Raw genomic sequence first — 8980 nt, 5'->3', positions numbered from 1 at the left:
AAACCACAACAATAGGGAAAGAAAAATATCCTACGTATAGCACAATTATTTTATTTTATTTTTCGGTGTTTTGAGGCAGGGTTTCATCACATAGCCTGGCTACATATCAAGTTTGAGGCCAGCCTAGGATGTGAGAGACTCTGTCCCTAAATAAACAAACTAATGAACCAATTAGTATTTTTAAAGGTGGCTTTTCTAGGTCCTTTGAATTTCCGTATAAAATTTAGGAAAAACTTGTTGAGAAGGGGAGAGGTTGAGGGGAGAGGCTGTTAGGATTTGGTAGACATGTGTTGACTTCTCACGTGAGGACAGTTTTTATCTTAAGACAGCAAGAGTGAGCTTCTAGTTCACAGATATGGAGCGAGTATCTTAGACGCAGAATGTCATCTTTGCCTTTAGATTGTCTTTCATTCTTTGCATCAGTGTTGTGCAGTGTTTAACGGCTGCCACTTTTAACAGTAGCTTTCTTGCTGCTACTGTTCTATTGACTCTTGTCTTTGGATCCTTGTTGTTAAAATATAGAAGAAAATAATGTTTTTGTATGACTGCTTTCCCTTCTTCTTCCCTCTCTCTCCCTTTTCCTTTTTCAGTGCTGAGGACTGGGTGTTTTTTTTTCCCTGGGGCCCAGCAACTGACTTGTTAACCTGAGTAGGTAGGCTGATGGCTTCTTTGAGATTTCCTCCGTGCAATAGGGCATGATCTATGGAGGAGCACAGTGTTACCGCTTCCTCTCCATCCTGACACATTTATAGAAAGCAATGTTCTTGTCTTGCTCCTGATAGCAGGAAGAAAAGTATTTAGCATCAAAATTTTATATAGATTAGTGGGTAACATTGATCTTCAAGGATTTTTAGAAACATAGCAAATAGGATAACACACACCCCCATGATAAAAAAAAAAATCCTCTGTCTGTCCAAGTGGTTTAAGTAAACTCAGGCACGATAGTGAATCCGAGTATCTTTTTTTCAAATTGGGAAACATCGGAGGGTAGAATAAAGATGTAGTATACGTAGTATATGTTACATATCATGCATATGGTTGTGTCCGATCGAACGGTAGAGCAGTAAATGATTACTCTGATGACATCAGCAAGGCTGATCCATCAGTGAGCTCAGATGGAGAGAACTTAGAGGGTGCGTAGGAGACGGTGGTAACATCACAGCGATACCCAGTGGCTTTCTGTCGGCGTGAAGGACCTTACTTTCCTCTGAGGGCTGGGAAATCCAGGCTCCCTGAACTGGCGTGATCTGTGTAGAATGTGCTGCTGGAGAGACTGAGACCGATTACAGACATGCATTAGGGGAGGGCGAATTCCCTTTAGCATGAGACGAGAGGTCGAGATATTACATTAGCCAAGTGTCCCAGCTGCCTTCCTCATTCAATATTCATGCTAAAATCCCTGTCCTTCAACAGGGACAACCCCTCCCTGCTCAGGTCTGTGAAAGAGAAGCTGTGTAGGCTGCTCTGTGCAGGGTAGGATGGCCGGGACTTGGTTTTGCTGTGTGTGCAGTGGTGAGCATGTGCTCAGTGTAACTCTGACAGCCCTCAAATGAGTTCCTTCTGCCTCTGCTTTCCTGGAATAAAAATGCATGTGTCACCACACCCAGCCACATCTTTTTTTTTTTTTTTTTTTTTTTGTGTAGACTTTCTGGGTTTCCATTGTTACCTCAAACCCCGCTGATTCAATAGGTGACAGTGAGGTTTCAGGGAGTGGACAATAGCTGATTTCAACACACGTTGCTCTCAGCCCAATCCCTGAGAAACCCTGAAGTGATGAAGAGTCCAGAATTCTGTGACAGATGGCTTTGTCGAGTGGCCTTGGAAGTGTAACCTAACCTTAAACTTTTCACCTGAGCCGATGATCACTGACATTCTCAGAGGCTTGGAGTGAGACTTGAATGAGATAAGGTGGGGGGGGAGGGGGAGAGGTCATGGGAGTGGGAGGGGGATGAGCATGGGGCAGGTGGGCAGGGGAAGGACAGGAGAGCTGGCACACACCTTTAGCCTCAGCACTCTTGGTTTTTTCTTTCGAGACAAAATCTATTTGGGGCTGGCCTCCGTCTTGCAATAGAGAATGACCCTAGCTGGATTTTCAGGTTTGTGCCGCACACCAGTTTACATGGTTCTGGGGAGAGAACCCAGAGCTGCTTGCAAAAAAAAAAAAAAAAAAAAGCTCTGGCATTATCAGTATAATAATGATCCTCCCTCCCTCCCCCGCCCCTCTCACCCCGCCCTCCCTCCCCCCTCCCTCCCTTCCTCCCTCTCCCTCAGTATAAGCTGGAGTATAGCAAAGCGTTACTTTGTCTCAGAAAGTTTGGCTTGGCAGAGGCACAGAGACCACATTTCCCCCAAGGAAGCCTGTGAAGATTGGGTGCAGGGGCCTAGTGGGGTTAGTGGACAAGCCAGGTTTCCTTTACAGAATTTCAGGGGTTGGTATGACCTGCCTTTCTGTCACTGTGCTCCCTCCCGGGGTGGAGCTTGCCGAGACGGGTGTGTGTGTGTGTGTGTGTGTGTGTGTGTGTGTGTGTGTGTGTGTGTGTGGAGTGCGGGGGAGGGGGTGTGTGTTGGCAGGTCAGGAAGCAGGACCTTGAGGAAGAAGGCAAACTGACCCAGTTTCCTGACCTGGTCTCTGTCTGGTAAGCAGACGGTTTTTGCACATGTCAGGTAATTTCTGCCAATTTCAGTTTCTTATCTGTGAAATAAAGATAAATTGTCTGTGGGCCTTGTGGCTTTAGCACTTTGCACATGGCCTCCCTCCAGGTTCCCCCACAGGAGTGGGGATCCATGAAACAAGATTTGCTAACGTGGTTAGAGAATTTATTCAAGGTCATGGGGCCAGCATGGACTTGAATTTAGAGTCCAGAATGGAGTCAGGGATGGCGAAGACTGGGCCGCCCTTCCTTCAGGACAGCAAAGGGAACTCCAGAGGCGCTCCTGGTACAGTTAGAGACCCACGGAGGCTCAGTAAGGCCTGTCTGGTGGCTCTTGGGTCCTCATGTAGCGCCCTTCTCCTTAGGAATAGGGTCAGCACGACAGGGTCTCATGAACTTGATGAGTTGAGGAATTTCTTAGTCAACCTCGCTAAGAAACTCTAAGCAAAGCTAAAATAATGCTTCTATACTTCATGGTTGAGTTTATGAAAATGTGTGGGCCTCTAGTTTCCTTATCCTGCTTCAGGAGAGAGAAGGGGGAGAGAAGAGAGGGGCAGAAGTTAGGAGGGAGACTTACTTATGAGTCCATCCAATGTCATTCAATTCAAAGTATAGGCCTCCAACTTACGATGCTTCGACGTGATTTTATTTTACAACAATGAAAAGCAACATGCGTTATTCAGCGGAAATCGGGCTTCAGGTTCTAGACGATCTGGTCCCAGGCCGTGGCGTGATACTCTCTCGTGATGGTCAGCCCAAGTATTCTGAGTACATTTAAGGCAGACAAACTACAATGTTCAGGACATTAGGAATACTCAATGAGTTTGGGTATAATGTTTTCAATGTCTAGCATATTCATCAAAATAAGGACATTGTCAAAACTTGAGAAGCATCTAGAGTTACCATGGAAAATGCGTGTACCTTAGGGAATGATTTTTCTGATGGTTTGTTTGTTTTGAGACAGGATTACCCCTAAGTTGCTAGGATGGCCTCAAACTCAAAATCCTCCTTCCTTAGACTTCTGAACCCTGTGATTAAAGCCAAGAGCCATCAGACTCAGCAAGCAGACTATCTTATCAGCCATAACAACGGTCAGGTTGTTTTTTTGGGGGGAGGGTATAAAATGTGTGCAGAAGCCTTTGGGTATTGGGCCCTGTAATGCCTAGTTAACACTACCCCTCCCCCCATCAGCATTACTGTGAGCTTGCCTGGGCTTTCTGTAAAAAGGAGGACAAGACAGTAGGAAGGACAGCTGCTGGCTGTGATGGCTTACCGTCATGTCTAACATGACATTTCCAAACTTGAAAGAAGCTTTTAAGAAAAAGAATAAAGATTCTTAATATCAAGTTTTGGGGGACCCTGGGACCTCCCTGGCCAACTCCTAACATCACAGAAGAGGGACCAGAAAGTGGATGGGACTTTCAGCATTTCAGTGGTGAGGAGCTCATGATCCTCAGGACCCCTCACTGTGGAACGGCTGGCAAGCCACTGTGGCTGAGGGATCAAGGTACAACTGCTTGTAAGTTGCCCACGACTAAGAAATCTTCCACCCGTGCTCATGAAAGCTTCATACTTAAACTCAGTGGGTCACATACGCAAGACAGGAGAGAGGAGCTTGGTGGGTAGAATGGATGAAGCAAGGGAGTGAGGGGGAAGGGGAAGGAGATTCATTCCCTACACCTATGAAGTTGTCAACAGTAAGAGTAAATTAAATCAACAACAACAAAGCCAGATTCTGGCCTCACACTTGTCCGTGTGCTCACCACCACTATCACCACCACCACCCCACCCCACTCCACCCCGCCTTGGCGACCTCATTCTCCCTCTCACAACTGACAAACTTTGTCCCTCCTTTCCACAGAGGCTTAGGGAGTCTGCAAGGACTGGGGGTGAGGGTGGGCTCAGCCACTCCACCATCCTCTTAACATCCTCATGTAAATATAACCTCCAATACCCCTTTTGAAAGAGTGCTGCCCCAGACTCTCCTACAGAGATTTCTAGAAGATACTCGGACAACCTGTTCACACCTTCCTTCCCAGGCTACTCCACAGTCAGCAAGTGCTCTGTTGCCTCACCACTGGCCTAGGTTTCACCTCACCTCCCTCCCTCCCTCCCTCCCTCCCTCCCTCCCTCTCTCCCTCCCTCCCTCTCTCCCTCCCTCCCTCTCTCCCTCTCTCTCTTCCCTCCCTTACTAGACAGGGTCTTGTGCACTCCAGATGGACCTCAAATTTACTACACAGCAGAACATGGACCTCAAATTTACTACACAGCAGAACATGACCGTGACTTTCCTCTCCTCCACCTCCCTAAGTGCTGGGATGACAGATGTGCACCATCTTACCTGGGTTGTGTGCATATCAAACCCAGGAGTCCTGGACGCTCGGCAGTCACCAGCAGAGCCATACCCCCAGTCCCATGTTTCTTGGCTCAGCCTCTCTGTCCTCTACCTTCTGCTTACAATCTTGGCGGCAAGCTACTTACTCTGATTTTAACTGGACCCAGACCAAGACTGTAAGGAAGTCTCTCCGATGATGAGATACTTTAAATCGGGTGCAAATTATGGTCATTGCCTGGAATCAGTGCCCCCAGACCCTGCTGGCATCCTCAAATGTTTGTTAAGGAAATTCTGTGGTGGTAGCAAAGTTCACCCAATTATCTCTCTTTGGCACATCAACATAATTTCCAGAGGCATGCGACACATCCTGGAGAAGCCTTGCTTGGATTAAAAGTTTGGGGGCAGGTAAAAGGAAGACAGATTAGTAGAGATTTGAAAGCAATTACACACACACACACACACACACACACACACACACACACACTGTACTATACTTACAGCATTTCTACCTAGGAGGGATGAGGTCCTTGTGTCATGTGACAACAGCTCACACAACAGCCATGTAAGACAGAGGTTGTTATCCCGGTCATTTGAATAAAGATTCTGAACTAGACTTAGTGGAGCATGCCTTTAACCCCAGCACTCAGGAGGCAGAGGCAGGTGGATGTCTGTGAGTTCCAGACCAGCCTTGGCTATAGGATGAGTTCCAACAAAGCGAAGGCTTCATGGAGTAACCCTGTCTCCAAAAACCAAAAATCAGGTTCTCAAATGTAGAAAGCCTTGATACTTTTCCCAAATCAAGACACAGACGATAAAAGCAAATTGAAATCTCCACTTTGGGCTGTCTCCAAAATCCCTGCTCCTTTCATAATTTCTGGTGCTACACAACCTTCTCAGGTTATCTCATATAGCTAGAAAAACCCCAGGTCTTGAATCCCCAAACTGAACTTTTAGGGGCTATCCTCCTCCAACTTCAGTTTAGAATTCGTCTTCCTGCACTGGGGGTGGATCTAAGTTGGTGGAGGGCTCACATACTGAGCCTAAAGCCCTGGCTTTTATCACCAGCACCACATAAAACAGTTATGGTGGGTTAAATCTGAAATCCCGGAAGTCCAGGAAGTGGAAGCAGAATTGGGACATCCTTGGCTACATAGGCAGTTGAAGGCCAGGCTGGAAACCCTAAACGAAAGAAAAAGTCTCCAAAAGAAAAAGTAACCTCTTTCCTTCTGGCTTCACAGAACCCTGAGGCAGATGTCTGCTTTTGAGACACAGGTGACTTACATGGTTTGAGAGGCAAAGCATTCGCCCCATTCATAGGTGTGCATGACTTGAAACCCACAGAGATCCTCTGTGGAGGGAGAGGCCTGGGTTCATGACTGCCTGTGGCTACTCACTGGCTCCAAGCAGCCCTAGGAGCTCAGGGCAGTAAGCCTCTGCTTGCAGTTGGTTCCAAGAGACTCTTATGGACCTGGTGTTTAAAGCTTCTCATAGTTAAATATGTGTGTGTATGTGATTTTATATATATATATATATATATATATGTATATATATATATATATGTGTGTGTGTGTGTGTGTGTGTGTGTGTGTGTGTGTTGTTGTTGTTGTTGTTGTTGATGATGATGATGATGATGATGGTGGTGGTGGTGGTGGAGTCCATTCCTGTTCTTTAGTGGTTGGCTTCTGGGAAACTTGTTGGAGTGGGGACTGGGAATACAACTCAGCAGAAGGGCAAGCACTCAAGCTCAAGTACATAGTTCAAATCCTACCTCTTCCCTCCCTGAAAATAAGACCCCAGTTTTGCTTTTTGGTTTGCACATCAATAACTGAGCGAAATCTAAAGTCGCGAGGGGAGGTTTCCAGTGAGCAGAGGAGGGTGAGTCAAGTGGAAACATTAGACGGGAGTTTACTCTTAGGAGATAAACCTCAATAACCCATGTACAGCAAGAAAATAAATGCCTCAGCTAGTAAATGCCCTAAAGTTCTAGCTTTTAATCTCCCTTCCTTCTTCCTTCCTCCTCCCCCCTCCACACACACACCCCGTAGAGATTCATTTAAGGATTTACTGTGGCCAGCAGCTGACCAAGATGGAGCTCTCCTTAGCATTCTGTTAGCATTCTGTCTAAGCTCCGCCCCACGGTTACCTGGCAACAGTCAGGTGTTGCTGACTCACCATAAAAGGGGCGGCTCGCTCCTCCTCTTGCTCTCTTGCCCTCTTGCTCTAGCTCTGTCCTCTCACCCCTTACCCCAATCTCTCCTCACTTACCCCCTCTATGCTCACCCCCACCCCCACCCCCTGCCACGTGCTCATGGCCGACTTCTGTTTCTCTACTCTCTTTCTCTGCCTTTCTCTGTCTCTACTACACTCTCAGCTCCCCTCTCCATGTCTGTTCTTCATGGGGAAGGGATGCCTCAGCATGGGCCCGTGGAGGCACCCCCTTCCCACACACCTTACCGCACCTCCACCAGACGTATTCCTTCTCTCTTTATTTTTATAAAACACAGCACTGATGACCTCTCTTCTAACATCTTTAGGACTCTGACTCAGCCCAGAAAGGAAACTGCCAGATGGAGTCCTGGGAACAGTCGTTGTCCCTTTTCAGGCTCCTCTCATGAAGTATTGCTCAGCGGTTTTTAGAGCAGAGCTGAAAGTCCCAAACAGCCCAAAGCAGGAAGGAACGTGGATGAGGGTTGGGAGCACAGAAGCTGAAAGAGAAGCCAGTATAAGTTGATGAACTTAAACAAAAAGCAAGTTTCCATACCGTTTGTGTGTTCTGGGGAGGAGGGGCCTCGAACCAGGGCTGCGCACCTGTGGACTCTGGACGCCTGGCTGCTGAGTGTAGCCTAGTTAGAAACATATGGGTGCTGTGCTCTCCGAAGTAAGTGGCCACTGCTTCTCCACAAAATCAGGAGTACAGGAAGATTCAATGTGGGGCCTGGGAGTGACGGGAAATGCTTCGCCTCAGGAGTCCCAGAGACACACAGTTCACGAAGCTTTTACACAATCTACCTCAGAGGAGCAAAAGACATGGTTTTGATTCAGAAGTTAATCACCGAAGACTAACAAGGCCGTATCATGACTAAGGTTCCAAGAAAATAAAAGCAAAGATTCCACACGTGCGACAACAGGTCACACGTCAGGCGAGGGCTTGAGAAGGGATTGGAGGGGTTCGGGAGCCCCGGATGCTGCAGAGAGCAACAGAGAAGGGTTTGTCAGGGCAGTGTTTTCTTGGCTGGTTGTTGTCCGGACGCCTGCGTTGCCACCGCCCCAAGCTTCTTTAGGACACAGATGTGAGGGCTTGCTAGGTAGGAGCAGCTAGGTGGAAGCACGGGCTGCTCACGTCTGGGAACGCCCTCTTACGGTGTGGTCATGCGCCCAGACCTCTGCGGCTACGGAGTATTGGGATGGAGGATCCCTGATCTTGCTGGCCGCTATCCTAGCTCCTGGTTCAGTGAGAGACCCTGTATCAAGAGGGTCAAGGTGAAGTGACAGAGCAGGACATTGGATTCTTTGGCTGCCAGACTCATACCACGCTCTCATATACCACAAACATATACCTTATCTAATAATTAAAAAAAAAAAAAACCATTCAGATGCCTCAGCTCTGAGTCAGCCTCTGAGGATGGTCCCTGGGCTCTAACTGGTTACACACTCCTTAGTTTTCTTAATTATTGATTGATGGGGAGGGCTCGGCACACTGTGAGTTTCATAAGAAAGCAGACTGAACAAGCCATGGGAAGCAAACCAGTGAGCAGCACCCCTCCATGGCATCTGCATCAGCTCCTGCCTCCAGGTTTCTGTCCTGTGTGAGCTCCTGCTCTGACTTCTGTCTGTGATTTGGAAGTGTAAGTCAACTAAGCCCTTTCCTCCCCAAGTTGCCTTTGGTCATGGTGTTTTACCACAGCAATAGAAACCCTAACTAAGACAGAAATTGGCACCAGGATTGTGGGTATTGCGATGAAAGACCTGGCCATGTTTTGGGGAGGATCACGAA

The 8980-nt window shown here is 47.5% G+C and overlaps 1 long non-coding RNA gene across 6 annotated transcripts; it reads right to left on the bottom strand.

Moving 5' to 3' along the window:
- Positions 1 to 44: 44 nt before the first annotated feature.
- Positions 45 to 8651, bottom strand: LOC102551010 (uncharacterized). 6 transcript variants are annotated; one of them, XR_005493096.2, is made up of 5 exons: positions 5133 to 8649; positions 2623 to 3439; positions 1999 to 2144; positions 645 to 1273; positions 45 to 504 (listed from the first exon to the last, which is right to left on the bottom strand). It is a non-coding gene; the product is annotated as an uncharacterized LOC102551010 (long non-coding RNA). The 6 variants fall into 6 exon arrangements; XR_595688.4 differs by having other exon boundaries at positions 45 to 1273; positions 5133 to 5363; positions 5485 to 8646; XR_005493094.2 differs by having other exon boundaries at positions 45 to 1273; positions 2610 to 2692; positions 3229 to 3439; positions 5133 to 8642.
- Positions 8652 to 8980: the final 329 nt, after the last annotated feature.

The sequence above is a fragment of the Rattus norvegicus genome, chromosome 14 (genome assembly GCF_036323735.1).
Source record: "Rattus norvegicus strain BN/NHsdMcwi chromosome 14, GRCr8, whole genome shotgun sequence".
Lineage (NCBI taxonomy): Eukaryota > Metazoa > Chordata > Mammalia > Rodentia > Muridae > Rattus > Rattus norvegicus.
Note: the sequence above shows the minus strand (reverse complement) of the source record. Positions and strands in the feature narration are given on the sequence as shown.